The 12,787-nt window shown below is 42.4% G+C and overlaps 1 protein-coding gene across 2 annotated transcripts in view; it reads left to right on the top strand.

Annotated features, from left to right (window-relative positions):
* Nucleotides 1-12,787, top strand: part of nlgn4xa (neuroligin 4 X-linked a) — an 83,485-nt gene that overhangs the window by 31,090 nt on the left and 39,608 nt on the right. The gene's annotated exons all lie outside the window — the stretch shown is intronic.

Genomic DNA, 12,787 nt, shown 5'->3' with positions numbered 1-12,787 from the left:
AAAACGAAACAGTGAAGAGTCAACAAAAACGAACAGTTGAAAACTTCCACGCAAACTACATCAGCACATTGTTGTGTTTATTACCCTCCCGCCGTGGTGAGTTTAAGTATGTCGCGCTCGAGACAAGCGGCGGGTTCTCCTGGGATCGCCAGGCTGCCGCTGTATCTGCGAGAGCAATAGGGAATTGCACGTGAGCACCGCTTCTCATCTCCGTGGCGATGGTTTCGCGCACACAATAATCCCGACAGCTGGTAACCCACATTTAAAACAAGGGTTTCGCTCTTTTCATAGCGCTAATTGTTTTCACCACGGAAGATTTGGGAGGGCACTGCAAGCGGCAAAATGAAGTTTGGAAATGATGTTAGCGGAAGAGGCAAACGAGCATATTTGCATATTTGCCTCGTTTTTTACAGAAGAGAAAAAAAAAAAAAAAAAAATCATTGTTTGTTCAGATTATTTGGGGGAGTCCAGCAACTGCGTAAAAACCAATTATTGTTTGATTTAACTCACCCGGAGTGTCTTGTAATTCAATGGCTATGCCTATCATATGTAAAGTTGTGTTTACATCCTGGGTGTGGCCGGCACCAATTATCACAATGCATCAAAATTACCCAGATGCGCGAATATGCAGATTTAATGCATAGTTTTGCCATAGGCGACATTACATGACTCTTTCCTGCGACCGGCTCCAAGTTAGCTCCCAGATGATCCAGAAGCTCCAAAATTGCAATGAATAGATGATATGAGAATTTTGGGCGTTTCTGTTCCGGTGTTCTGTCACAGTGACGCGGGTGCGCATCCCTGTGCGCGTGTTCGTCCTGCTCCGCTCCGCTTTACTACTTGCCATTCATTACAAGGCCGAGCCTGTCTGCGCCACTCACTATATTTAGTTGCCTGGGAGCCAAGGGGAGAAGGTGCTCTGCGAGTGGTGTGCCGTGTGGAAAGGGAAAAAGAGAGGAGAGATTGCAGATAAAAATGCGGAAAGAATCCGCTGAGGAAAAAGCAGAGTGGAAGATGGAATGTTGCCGGGTAATGTGAAGCTTTGGGTACCCTGCCGCTTAGATGCATTGCAAGCAGCAAGAAGATAAGAGGGATTTATTGACATTTAATTGACACTCAATTGAGCCACGGAGTGTGTTTCTCACTGGCTAGCATCACAGAAAGGGACTGATGAGCATGGGTGTAGTTGACGCGCGGGGGGGGGGGGGGGGGGGGGGTGGCGTCAGTCACTGCAATTTAGATGCTTTATAGTCTTGTACAGTACCGAAGATAGATAGGATGGAGGGACTGATGATTGGTGTCATCCTTGATCAATCCAATGATTATTTACTCAATTAAGTGAATAATCGGTTTTGGCCAATTATTCCTAAAGGTATTGGTAAACTCTCTAATTCCTAATTGGAATACCGTTGTTGTCTCTACAAAATCCATATATTGAAAGACGTGCAAAAATATGACCCTGATTGCCAATTTTGATACATATGCTCTAGTCGCTAAAGGCAACTGGGTTTCGATGCTGTCGTATTTTGATGGATAAAACACCCGGAGTTGGTTGATTCTTGACTAGCATTTTTATATCCCCAATTTCACACACACCGGTGTTTATTTTTCGGAACCCCCCCACGATGGACGAAAGTAGCGACCGCATATGTGTTTTATTAGCTTCATGAATAATACAAATGCAAATTATGCATGTGAGGTGCAGGTATTATTTTGTCTGCTTGGGGGTGCCATCCTCATGTTCTACACTAGTATTTGTGACTTTCAACGTGTGTGGCTTTAAAAGGAGGAAGCGAGGAGGAAGAGAATTATTGTGGCGTTGCCTGGCTGTGAACTGGATAACCCGCTAGCCGCTTTGCATGTTGAGTGACTGCTTGAGCTGTGGCCTTTGGCAGCTCGTGAATGAATACGCTTCTTAGTTGTTTGTTTTCTTACTGTTTTTTTTTTTTTTTTCTAAAAGCAATTGAAAGTGCCCAGGCGGAGGTGTTTATCCTTGACCACCTGTGGAGAGATTACAATTCATTTTTGCTAGTAGTGGTAGGGAATATCAATTTAGCAAATAATGGTCGACTGGTTAGCACGTCCGCCTCACAGTTCAGAGGTCGTGGGTTCGATCCCGGCTCCGGCCTCCCTGTGTGGAGTTTGCATGTTCTCCCCGTGCCTGCGTGGGTTTTCTCCGGGCACTCCGGTTTCCTCCCACATTCCAAAAACATGCATGGTAAGTTGATTGGATACTCTAAATTGCCCCTAGGTGTGATTGTGAGTGCGGATGTTTGTCTCTGTGTGCCCTGCGATTGGCTGGCAACCAGTTCAGGGTGTCCCCCGCCTACTGCCCAAAGACAGCTGGGATAGGCTCCAGCACGCCCCGCGACCCTTGTGAGGAGAAGCGGTACAGATAATGGATGGATGGATGTTTATTTTATTGTTGACATGTAGCTGTGTAAACCAGTTCTGCTTTGCAGTACATACATTTCACTTTATCTTGTTTATTGCGTGATAGGATGTCAGACTCTAGACATTCTGTGACTTTTACACACTCTTTCCTTGTGGTACAGTGATACTGCAAAAAGTGAACCATGATATGATGAGGACCACTTGATTTGGGAATTAGCGTCTTGAAAAAGTATTTATACCCCTTAAACTTTTTTTTCTTCACATTTGACCACTTTACAACCACAAACTTCAATATTTATTTCCTTGAGATTATATATAATCGACCAACACGAAGTAGCACTTGAATAAATGTCAAATGGCACTGAAGTTAAAACTTTGGAAACACAAATACGGGATCTGTATCGGATCAGGACAAAAGTGGATTGTCCCAGGCCTACTATTTACCAATCAGGTGGCTTCTTGAGGCAATTAATTGCACTGCATTGCATGTAGGGGTATCAGAGCACATGGGGCTAAAGACAAATGCACACCACACTTTTCTGATTTATAAGAAGACCTTTATTGATCCCACAGTGGGGGGATTTTCAGTGTTACAGCAGCAAAGATATAGGACACACAGGGACGGCGGCATAATGTAGCCATTAATGTATAACATTAACGGCAACCATTCAGGATCAAACCTATGTAAATATACGCAGTAACATGTGTATATACACATGTATATACACACACCAACATACGTCTACATAAAAAGTGTGAGGAACACTCATTTTAGCCTGTACATAGTACAGAGGAAAAAAATACTCTAAGTAAGTGATATTCGCTTAAAGTTTTGAAAGCCATATATCATTTTTGTTTTACTTCACAATTATGTGCTACTTTGCGTTGGTCCATCACAAAAAATTATAACAAAATACACGCTTGTGATTGTAGGTGCAAGGGCTCTGAATACTTTTTCAAGGGACCTAATCTGGCGAGAGTTTTTTTTTGTCTGGCATGATTTACTGCAATTTTGTGTTCAGTGTTGCAACGGGGCATTTAATTATCGAGCTACTTATGCTTTACTGTCATTGAGCTTCAACTCAACCAGATTTTCATAGTCGATTGAATTATTTGTCCTCCACGGAGCGCAGCAGTCAAATGTGGGTGAGGATCCTTTGCTCATAAAAGTTGTTTTTCTCCTGAAAAAATGTGTGCCTCCCACTTCTGAAACGATGACTCCACCCCCTCTCACAAGTAACACATCTTTTGTCCACTTATTGTATGTAGAATTTCATGATAAATGTGATTACAGTATAATCTTGGATTGTGCTCTGTGGTTCGAGTCTTTCACCAAATACCGAGTCATGTCTTTCCTTTGTTTATTATTTCATTGTCTTAATCCATGGTTGACCTCCAAATAGTCCTTACATATTTCGAAGATTTGAGACATGTTGTGACCGCAATAGGGGTTGCAAAATGTGATCAGGATGCCAACAAACTTAGCCGTGGCGTGTGAATGTCAGTTTACTGCCAAGATAGCAAAATAATTGTTGTGGCCAGCATTGGGCCGCACAACCCACCTGCATTTGGCTCACATAATTCAATGAATGACGGTCCTTTAGCGGTCCACATCTGGTATCCACAATGTGGGCCACATAAGGCCCATCCATATCTCAGCCAAATCGTATAACCGTAGCTGGCCCTATAATGGACCAGAACCGGTTCCCGATATCAGCCTTAACTCAACCATAACTAAGACACTTCATTCATCAGCTATATTCGACCCAGAATTTAAAAAAAAGAAGCCTTAACTACAGTGTTACAGATCTTTATTTTCAGAACTTCAGAACCACCACATATAAACTGGATAACTGCACTTTTTTTTAAATACCGAACATGGAGTCCAAACTGGGACGCAGCTTTCTCTTGAACAGCATTGATCCACCCAACAAATCGTTGTCTCCATGGCCTTTTTTCTTCTCGTCCTCTCCTTTCTGCCAGCATCCCTATCAGGAGCCAGATGAGGCCATCTTTGGATTTGGCATCGATTTCCTGGTCTTTGGCCCCAGATGTTTGGGCCAGCCGGTTACACTGAAACATGCTGTTGCGCTTGCATCTTGGATATCCATATTTATTTGTTTTGTCAACGCGTCAACACAACACTTCTGTAGTTGCGGTATGCTACCATCTCTTTTATTTCTTCATCATCCACCTGCTCTTCTTGACACACACACACACACACACAACCGTAACTGAGATACAACCAACGTAAAGTGTCCGCACGTAAAAACGAGAACATTTATGACAGTGACAAAATATTCATAACATTGCAGCAAACATAAAACAAATATCAACATATTGATGTTTGAGTATATTATTGAACACAGCACTCTTTAAAATAAATAATGTGGTATGTAATATTACATTCCTGGACCATGTTCCGTTCACATGCTGTGTGCCAGTGCTAACTGAATTCAGCTTCTTGCCAGATCTGGCCCAAATGCCTTGGTTTGAAACCCAACAGTTGTTGGTTTAATTTAAGTTCGACAGTACTGCTTTTTCTTTGGCGTTGGCTTTTCAGACACAGAGACAACCGAACAATGCTCATTTTGAAGTTGCCTCAAAAACGGTTGGCCCTTTTTGTGAGAATGGGAAACTTTGTAGGTGATAGCACGATGGGTCGCAGCCCCTATCGTTGTGGTTGTGGTTTGGCTCCCATGTCTGGCAACTTTAGTGTCATGATCCATTGCATACGTTTCGTAACCATTAGTTACAGTACATTATAGTTGTATTGTGATTTAAGTATCCCTGTCCATTCGTGTATACATGTAAGAGCGTGGCAAAAGGCACTATAGTGCAGAAGTATGTAGTTCTAATGATCATTTTCCACCTCACAGCTGACGGCGCAGCACTACTCAACCTCACTTTGGGGCGGTCAGTTTATCGCTTCAAATATATTACCACAGAGAACAAAGGAATGCAGTAGTCAGAATGAGCCGTGTGAACAAACAAGGATGGGAGGTTATTATTTACAGTACCTTTTGACCATGGTAAGGAGAAGGGTTTTTATGAGAGAGCAGATTGAAGGCAAAGTGGAGACTCACACTATAATTTAGATCGTGTTTTTGTCGTTTCAGTCTTTAAATGTGATAATGTTTCTGTGATGACACATCTTCTGACCAATAAGCAACCAGCGGTGAGATATATCATTGATAATGTTTTGTTTTAGCAGATTATAGGACCTTGTGAAACCTGTTAGTATTGCTTTTCACAGGTTAAGGGTGTCAGCTGCAAGTAGCGTTTTGTTGAGCTAATTGGGTATCATGCAGTGGAAAAGGGACAGCTTACATGGGCAACAATTGGCTTCCTGGCAGCATCCGGCGCCTTCATCCACATAGTGTGGCCAGTCACTAAGTGGTTGGCAGCAAGCAGGCCCTTATGAGCCCGATCCAATCTGTAATGACTCAAATCACAGAGAAAAAAAATCAGGGCAAGCTAAGCAGGCTTCTGCCACTGACCGGCAAGCAACACTTAGCATACAAGAAGAAAAGAAAGAAAACTTGACCGAGAGAGCCATAGGGTTCTGTCAAGGTGTGAGACGGATGATTTTTCAAAGGTGAACTTCTATGTTGTGTCCCTGAGAACAAAAAGAGCCATGAACAATTTCAGAAATACAATACAATCACAATAGTAAAAAGGGCAATATGACAAATACACTTAGGGTTGCCAACTGTCCCGTATTAGCCGGGACGTCCCGTATTTTGGGCTAATTTGGTTTGTCCCATACGGGACCTTAAATGTCCCGTATATTGACTATCAACTCTTGCAAATACAGAAAACTGCAATCTACCGATCCTGTAATATAAGATTCTTTTAATAAAGCTTTGGATGGCGATCGATTGTCAATAACGACGGACACAGACGGGTCTTTTACTTGTATACTTGCTCGAACATACGTTGCTGGTTCTTAAACAGTGATAGCACATTACAGCGCTCCTAATGGAGACTCTCTGTATTACACATGACAGATCCTAGATCAGATAAAGCGTCAATCTCAGAACAAGCGGCAATCACTCCAGCTGTCATGTAAGGACTTCTCTCTGGCTGCGCAAAATGACAGAAGACTGCTTGAGTCAGTCAAAAGCAGCCAGAAATATCCATGGAAAAAATACATTTAGTGAGTCACACTCTTACATTTCAGATTTCTTACACCTGTTTTTTGATGAAAAGAGCCAAATTGTGGTTTCATATGAGGTGACGTATCGTCGCTGTCCTGTGAAAAACACTGCCCATTTTTTTTTCATTTTTTCTTATTTTTACGTGAATGTGGTTTCAGCATTAAGGTGAAAAATTGAAAAAAAAAATCCAAAATTCATACACCACCGTGGCACCGCGCACCTGTCCCTTATTTAGGAGTGAGAAAGTTGGCAACCCTAAATACTCTAGAGCTGCCAGAGCTGCTCCCATTGCAGTATTACAATACCATCATATTCTGCTAGCTAGGGCTGTGCACGAGTTGGTGATTTGAATCAAGATTCCAGTGTGTGTGTAAAAGCAATCAGTGAATCAGAAATTTCAGACTTGAATTAGAATGAATTTTTTAGAATATTGCTGTGTGTATTGTGAGACTTAAATGTAATGGGGAGTTCAGTATAGGGAGTGCGCATGCGTGTTGTAGCGCCGCGCTGCTTTTGTACCAAGACAGCAAGCAGGAAGAGTTTGCCATCTAATGAGTGTTAAGTTAGATTGTACTGTGCAGTGCGGTCAATAAAGCCCATCTCAGTAGTGTATCAACACCTCTGTTGTTACTTTGCTGACGGTGTATCACTCCTTCAAGGCAACATTCAAACAGAGTTAGCTTCCCAGGTAGCACGCGAGCTAGCTAGCTAATAATCATGCAGGCCCAGGTAGCACGCGAGCTAGCTAGCTAATAATCATGCAGGTGGTCCTAAGCAACGAGGATTTATTTACAGCACCAATATGGACAAAAAAACAACCCCGGGGTTCCCCCTTTGGCCTCGGTACAACGAGGTATCCTAGTTAAAGTCAGCCGTTTTAAACTAAAAAGAAGTACTTTTCCAGAGTTGGAAGCGGCAGACAAAATGCTCCTGCTTACTCTCCGGTTCAATTGATAACTTTTCAAATCCAAGAAGTTTCGACTTTACGACGCCTGTGCCTCTTCCTCTTCTCTTTTGTCCCCAGCGCCATATTGACTTCGGTTACATGCAATCAATATTCAGGTTAAGGTCAAAATTCAGATTTCTGAAACATTCTGAATAACCCGTTTACATGATTGAGCGGACAGAATTGCTCCGGCATTTGAATAAGCCACTGTGATGGTGACACACGGTGTCACGACTCAAATGGACGTCATTTCCGCTTGTTACTTTCAACTGTCAATAAAAAACTTGATATTCATGTCACCCACCACAGGAATGTGTCATGCCCTGTGTTGTGGCCTCTTCATGTGTTCTCTCAGTCTACAATAGTTGAGCATTGGCGGGGTCTCTCCGCCTCAGCACCTGCAATCAGCCCGACCACCTGTCTCCAATCATCAGTGGTAGTATTTAGGCTTGGCTCCAAACAAGGCAAGGTGCCGGCGTATTGTTTTGTGTGCTGTTTTGCTGCTTGCCGTTCCCACATTGACTCGATTGTAAACCAGGTCGTCGTGCAGTAGAATTTGAGGTTTTGTGTAGTTAAGTTCTACTGTGATTTTGGATTTCAGTTTTTTTCCTAGATAGCTCTGCTCGACTTTTGTTAGAGAACTAGCCTCATTTGTTTTTGCCTTCGCGTTAACGTTCCGTGATTGTAGCTTTCCTTTCCTGTTATTTTCGTGCTCTGGAATAAAGCCTGTGTCAATGCTCTCAAACCCTCCTGTCTGCGTAGTGATACATTCCTGGCTGTTAGGCCAACCATAACAGAATGAAGAAGCCGCTTTCCTTTCTCGCTCCAAAAGTGTGCTTGTGTGCTGTGTCCCTGAGCTTGTTTACATCTGCTTGTGTATTTGCGGTGGGTTGCGCGCCAAACAACGCACTTCCGCATACAGGCACTTCCTGTACTACAAAGACCAGAATTCCTTGCGATAGAGCATGCGCAGAGTGTCTCGATTGCGCCTGTTTGCGCGCCGGCACTATCTTTGCCTTTTTCGCCCTCCTCTCTATCTTTTGCATCCACATCTCAGCAGTAATGCTAAGTACAGCATCTTATGCTTTTCATTTTAACACTTAATGTGTTTTCCTTTTTTTATACAAAGTATTCTGACGTAAGTTTCGACTTTAACGGTGAAATCCGACACACGCGGAAATGTGTGTTTCATCGCCAGTGTAGGAATGGAACTCGTTCGTAAATTGAGGACTTCCTGTAAGTGAATGTGAGGCTAACTTGGGCACCATAGGGCTAAGCCTGAAGTCAAGCAGCAACATGGTGAAGATAAAGCTCTATAAAAGTCTACTGCATTTTCCATTTGCCATTTTGATCAAATTGGATTTTACATTTGTTGGTATGGCATGTCTTTTATTTGTGAAAAGTACATGGCGTAAACATTCAATTCCATTCAGAAGTCCTTCGTTTCAGTCAACATGAATAGTGAATCGAGCTTTAGCTTGTGAAGCCGAGCGCTACTGCCAGCAGAGCCTATTTGCTAGACTCTTTACGTTGCTTTGGTGTCCTATACGGTTTAACTTTAACTTGCTTCGGAAAATAATCCCTTGGCAGACATTGGTGAAGCAGTGCGCCATGGAGCTTGCTAATGCTTTTGAAGATTATAGTAAGGCTAAAAACTCTAAAATGGCCTCACTCTCCTGTCGCGGAGGAAGCTAAAACTAGTCATGCATGGGTAGTACTTCTCCGTAGCTTTGGACGAGGGTACAAATGTGATGGATGTCATGCAGCTACTTACATTCACAAGCGCTTTTGACAGTTCATTTGAAGTGCATGAGTAGATATTGAAATTGGTGTCTTGGAATGGCACATCCAAGGGCATACTTTTTTTTTCAACACTGTTAACAGTGTTGCTCTGAAATATCACAAATGTGGAAGGTTTGAGTTTTGTTCATTCAAATGAAATCATGAATGCAGTAGAAGATGCAATATTTAGAACTTACGTATGTATGCTGGCACAATATATCATATTTTATAAATAATTCCTCTATGGTGGCGGGCCATGTATACAATTTTGCCCTTTAACTTTTTGTGGCACCCTCGATCAGTTGCCCACTTCATAAGGCTCATGACTTGATTCACGTTTTTGGTTGTATCAGTGCTGGCCGTTCTAGGTGAGCTTTGGATAACACTTGGTACTATCTGGTTGTCGCGTGAGTTATTCCTCAGATGTGTCAGGCTCACGTGGCTCTTGTAGCAGCACAACAGGCTTCAACTTGCTAGGTGAAAAGGCATCATATCACCCATGGTGTTGCAGGAACACCTTTGGATTCTGTGATTGTGAATGTATTCATTGACTCATATTCAATACTGTGTTTAAATGAAGAGTGACCAGCAGATTGCAGTAATTACTGTTTGCTTCATTGAAGACTCTAAATTGTCTGTAGCATACCTGTCAACTTATACGTTTTCCTTGTATTTTATACGTTTTTTGATCATTTCGAATTGTGTACGCCGTATAACAATTCTCGCACGGGGAAAAAAAATACATTAAAAACTCATTTTTTGTTAGACCGATCTCGTCTTGCCCATTTGGGCTCTATTCCGGAGCGTCCGTTAGCGATTCTGACTGCAAACTTCGGCCAACTTTCACAAGCAAAGCCAACCCGTTGAGCGATAAACACTGTGTAAAATTCGATATAGAAATGTCCGTTCTGTTTTCCCCACCTCTCCCGCTGAGCGATAAATACTGCGTAAGATTATATTTAGATACTGTGTAAGATTATATACAGAAATGTAGGGGCAAATTACAACTTTTGTAAGATTCAGCACAGCCCGGGGTTGACAGGTATGCTCTAAATTGTCCATAGGTGTGGTTGTGAATGGTTGTTTATGTGTACTGTGGAATTGGCGGTGTTTATAGTCCTACGTTGATCCCAGACTCTCGCCCAAAGTCAGCTGGGATTTTCTCCAGGTCACCCACAACTCTAGTGAGGACAAGCTTGTGCGGAAAAAAACAGATGGATGAATGGATGTTGGCGTGTTTAGGGATTGGCATCTCAATCAGCGAATGAAGGCAGCAGAGACTCAAAGTACATCTAATAACTTCTCTACATTCGGGACTGTGCAATCCACAGCAGTGGTATAATTCAATTTTGCCGCCTTGTCCAAGGAAAAGAGAATATCTGGTCACCCCAAATTCATGTGTCGGATTGTTTAGCTCTATTCTGAATTGTGTTCTGTACTACTGTAACCGTATCAAAATGAAAACTGTAACTGGAAAGGCAAACAAATATATTGTACATAAAAAATAAATAAATAAATAAAAGGGGCAGCATACCAAACTGATGTATAGTGACATAAACATGCAGGATGTTATTTCACATGCTGTTGATCGTTGGACAACAGCATTTTAAATGTCTTCTGATGTGCTCAAAAATTAAAACATTTGCTCTATCTGTTTTTAATTAAGGAAAAATGAGTTTTACCTATTTTGTATAAAGAGGCTCTTCACAGAAAAAAGTTCATGTCAAGTCACTTTCCATATGGAGCAGGTGCATGACCACACTTAATGTAAATTAAAGCCTCTGTAAAGCAAAAGTCATGTATTTTTTTTCCGAAAGAAATCAGACATGTTTGAAGTTAATTACTGAAAAAATGTGTAACGACGAGAACTATGTAGTAGTAAATTGCGGAGGGATAGCAATGAACTGTTTTTCGTCATTCTAGTTTCCCTGTATTTTTGGGGGACGTGTCTAAAATGTTGCATTGTGATGCATTTTGGGCTTTGAGCATGAGTCCACCATCCCCGCCCTCTTCGTTCGCATCATCGTCGTTATCTGGCACAGCTTCCGTTTGCTGAATTGGTCAAAGAAATTAGTTTTAAGAAAAATCTCTTTTTTTTTTGTGTAAGCGTTACACGCATATTACGTTAATTTATAAATGCGACGTGGTCTCTTTGGTATGTGTATGCGTCCCGGAAGTAACCCGCTTGCGCAGAAGAAGAGACGACGTCACTCACTACGTTGTGTTTGCAGAAGTAAATGTGGTGCAGCGTGTCGGGGCATTTTTACAGTGAAGCGATTGAGCAGGAGGTAGAAATACAGTATTTTTTAGGGGGAATGATGAGGTGAGGCTTTTTGATCTCATTTCACGGAGACATCATTTAAGATGACGTCGCGTCATAACTGGGCGTAAAAAATGAGCCGATCGAGTCGTGTCTGAATTACTACTTCCGACATAAATGTCCACTTTATGCTTCATGTTTCAAGTGGGATTAAACGAAAGTCAAATATAAAGTCAATAGTGTTACTCAAAACAACTGCAGAGTCGCTGTCAGCACTGATCCGTCCGCCAGCGCTGAGTGCATTTTGGGCTCCTGACGTCAATGTCGGTCGGATATATGCGACCCGGAGGTTCAGACTGCGGTCGCATTGCAAAAAAAAAAAAAAAAAATCCTATAGGCATCCGATCTAGGACCACATATGAAAGTGGCCAAAAAACGTTGACTTACTCAGAAGGCATGATGCACGATTTTGAGACAAAAAACATGCACTTCAATCGGACACTTAGAATTTATTTTCCCAAGCCACGCGGAGCCGCCGGTTGCTGAGCACTGGGCTGGAGGGACACAAGGAACGAGTGTTTATGAAAACATGTGGAAATGAAAAGCAAACGAGTAGACTGGACATGGAAAAAAGGGACGCATGGAAAACATGACAAAACGTGAAACAAAACTAAATCAACAAAAAAAAACCACAGATAATGACAAATTGTCCTCCTCATGGTCTGCTTATTCTGACAGAACAAAATATCAGTGATGAAATACTTTTCACAGTGCAAGCACAAAGGAGCAAAGCAGATCGGAGAATTTAAGCGATTCTTTGGTGTAATCTCAAAACCACTCACAGCCCCTAGGGGACATATTTGCCTGGGTAGCAATGATACACCGTAATGTATGAATCAGCGTCATAGTCCCAATATGTTTTCTCAAATATTTTGAGAGAGTTGTGCTTGATTGTACCATACAACTCCGAAGCTAAACCGTTCTTTGACCTCCTCGTGATGTTTACTTTTTCAAAGCATCTTCAATCGCCGGAGGGCAGGTACTCGGCCTACCCGCGCCCTCTCCTTTCTGCTCCTTCGTAGCTCCCCTGACTCTGCAAGGACAAAAATGGCCGGGAGGAGGTCATGACCACTCCCAACGTTGCCTCTGCCTCCCGGTGACGGACTGACAACAGCAGGAAAATGTGCAGCCGTTGTCTCATGACAATTGTCACGGGCAACTATCCACTGCGGTCATGATTCAGAT

The sequence above is a fragment of the Filicampus tigris genome, chromosome 1 (assembly GCF_054856515.1).
Source record: "Filicampus tigris isolate MCC_2025a chromosome 1, RoL_Ftig_1.0, whole genome shotgun sequence".
Taxonomy (NCBI): Eukaryota; Metazoa; Chordata; class Actinopteri; order Syngnathiformes; family Syngnathidae; genus Filicampus; species Filicampus tigris.
The sequence above is the reverse complement of the archived record's forward strand: the minus strand, read 5'-3'. Positions and strand labels throughout refer to the sequence as shown.